Below are 2,997 nucleotides of genomic sequence, written 5' to 3' on the forward strand. Positions count from 1 at the left end.
GGACCAAATGTTTCAATAAAAAAAATAATTTTGGGCGGGACGAAGTTCGCCGGGTCTGCTAGTTTGAATATAAAAATTTTGAAATAGAGAACGAACGGAATGAATGAACGACGTCGATGTTTTTCACTTTTCTAGTCGATGTATCGACGACGTATCGTCCAGCAAAACATCGATGTTAAAATCGATATTTACAGACGAAACATCAATGTTTTGAAAACATCGATGCATCGTATGCTTCCCTAAACATACCTGGAAACTGTCAAACAGCTTTCAATAAAAACGAAACATTTTTATTGAATTTTTCAACCACCAAAACCGGTTTAGAGCGAAACTTCGCTATTGGAAAACAACAGTCGAAATATTTTTTGGAGTATATGGGCGCGTTTCTAAGACGTAACTGTTGTTAAACTGTTGAGTGTTTGTCTTAGAAACGAACAGTTAAATAGTTCCGCTCAGCTCAACAGTTGGCTACTTTCCGCCATTTTTTCTACCGGAACATTATTTTACAGCTGTTGATAGCAGATTGGCGAAGAGTATTATAATTTTACGCACAAAGAGATCGAAAGAGGAAAAAGTAAAGAAACGAAAACTAGCAGAAATTTTCAATCACAGTATATACACACACACACACATCTTCAAATGCATGTACAAAACCTTACATTCTGCAACATTTCAATGTGTTTTGATAACGATGCACTCATTTTGTTTTATTAAAACAAAGTAAAATAAACTTGCCAACTTTTTCCTTGAGCGTTTTGAACAGCTGATTTTTAAACATATGACTGCAAATTTCTGTTGGCAGAAATTTCGCCAACAGAAATTTGCAGCTGTCTCGGTTTGTTATGTCTCTTTTTGGCTCTCTTCTGCAAATATTTTGTGTTAAGAAACGCTTTCCAGCAGAATTCAGGAAAAATTTTTGATAATTATCTGTTAAGAAACAAAGCTATTTTTACGCTACCTGAACTCAACGTGTGGGGCTTAGCCAAAACAGCTAATCGTAAAGGCTTACGCCGCTTGTATTTAATTTAACGCCGCTTTTTTAGGTGGCAGTTGCAAACAAATTTATTCTATTTTATATTACTGATGTGATAAAGTAACTAAAATATTTTATACTAATACCACGTTTCTAAATATATGTTTTTAAGATGTTTGCTATATAATTACACACTGTTTAATTCATTATAACATTGAACGATTTTTCAACACGGCGCACAGTGTTCGACTATATGAAGGCAGGTAGAAAAAAGTTATGGTGACAGTTGATAAAAAAAAACCGTTGGACTTAGAGAGGAAAAAGTAAAAGTCAAAAATACCAAATTTTACATTATTTACTCGTCCTCCTTCATCACGAACGATACATTCCCAGAAAAATACGGGAACGGGCGCGATACCGACTAATCTGTCTAGTTGCCTTTGACGATTAATCCATTAAAGAAAGTGTTTTTTTTTTCGGTGACAGGTAACAAGATCAACGGAAATAAGATTAATTGACTTTATTTCCCACCCTGGTACGAAATAAAGTCAATTGGCATTATTACATTTTCAAAAGCGAAATAAAGTCAACAAAAAATCGGAAATAAAGTCATTGACGCTATTTCCTCATTCAAATGGAAATAGCGTCAACAATGCTTAAAGTATGTCGATTCATAGAAAAAAATGTTATTCTTACAATAAACATTGCCCCGTAAGTGTTGTTTTTTAATAGATGAAAAACGTTATTGCCAAATCCTCAGTGTTGTGATATCAATCCACACACAATCATGAACTACCACCAATTGATTTTATTAAAAAATTTAAATTACGAATATGTAAAAACACGATGCGAAAAACTAAACGCACATGTTTCGTTTCCACAAAACTAAAGCGAACACTATTAAATTGAAGAAACAGTCCATGTTCAAAAACCCCGGGGGAACACTGAAAGAATTCTGTGTTTTAAATTAGCATATTTTGAATGAATTCGGAATGTCTAAGGTGGAAAAGAAACCAACCTTTCGATAAGGAAACTATTATAGAAAAAGAATTTTCTTACACTGTATTCATGTCTCCGCCAGCCAATTTGTGACATTCAACGAGCCAATGTGCCAAAATTCGGGTATAAACAATTATTGATTATTTAATATCGGAACCGAGATCATACATATAAGTTAATTGATTGGTTTTTACACACTTTTGAAACACAAATTATATGCCTTTTTACTGCAGACAAGTTGTTGCCCCAAAACACAGCAGAAATCTTCCAATCAGGGCTGCCAACTATCCTTAGTTATGAGGTACCATATTGAGGATAAAAAGTGCCAAAATGTGCCAAATAGAAAAATAAAAGTGCCAAAAAAGGTGTCATTCCTTTTAATCATTCACATTTAGCAATAAAATAAAGCTACATTTTCCAAACAAAAGTGCAATGATAAAATAAGTTAAACCAGTTGAATAGCCTTTATAAATTAGAAAATTTTAGTTGCAAAAAACAAGTGAACGCAAAGGATTTGACAAAAATGTATTGAAATGTTATTTTTTTTTACAAAAGTGCAATTTTGGTACTTTGTGCTAAATTGAAAAATTGAGTGCCATTTGAAGTAAAATAGGGACAAATGGCACGGTTTGAGCTAAGTTGGCATCCCCGCTTCCAATAACTTACAAATATAAAAATGTGAAATATCGAGGGCTTGAATTCATTAATACCCTCTATCTGCAATTTGCACAAAAACTGATTTGTGATTTTAGAAACCATCTGGGACTTATTACCTGTCGTTATATAAGGTAGTATTAATATCACCGATGACAGTTAAAGCTTAGGTGGATTTTTATATCAGAATCTCATCTTTGTGAAAAGTGTGCAGATAGAGGGTGTTATTGAATATAAGCCCTCGATGTTTAAAATATATAAAAAATTTTTTTCAAAGTATACAAAAAACCAATCTGCCGTTACAGCACGGCGGGACACGGTGAAGAGGGGGCCGGGGGGGCCGCGGCGTAGCTTGACGTGGTGTGCGCGCC

This window comes from Rhagoletis zephyria, unplaced genomic scaffold, assembly GCF_001687245.7.
Source record: "Rhagoletis zephyria isolate East Lansing unplaced genomic scaffold, Rhagoletis_zephyria_1.1 Rzeph_scaffold_02819, whole genome shotgun sequence".
Lineage (NCBI taxonomy): Eukaryota > Metazoa > Arthropoda > Insecta > Diptera > Tephritidae > Rhagoletis > Rhagoletis zephyria.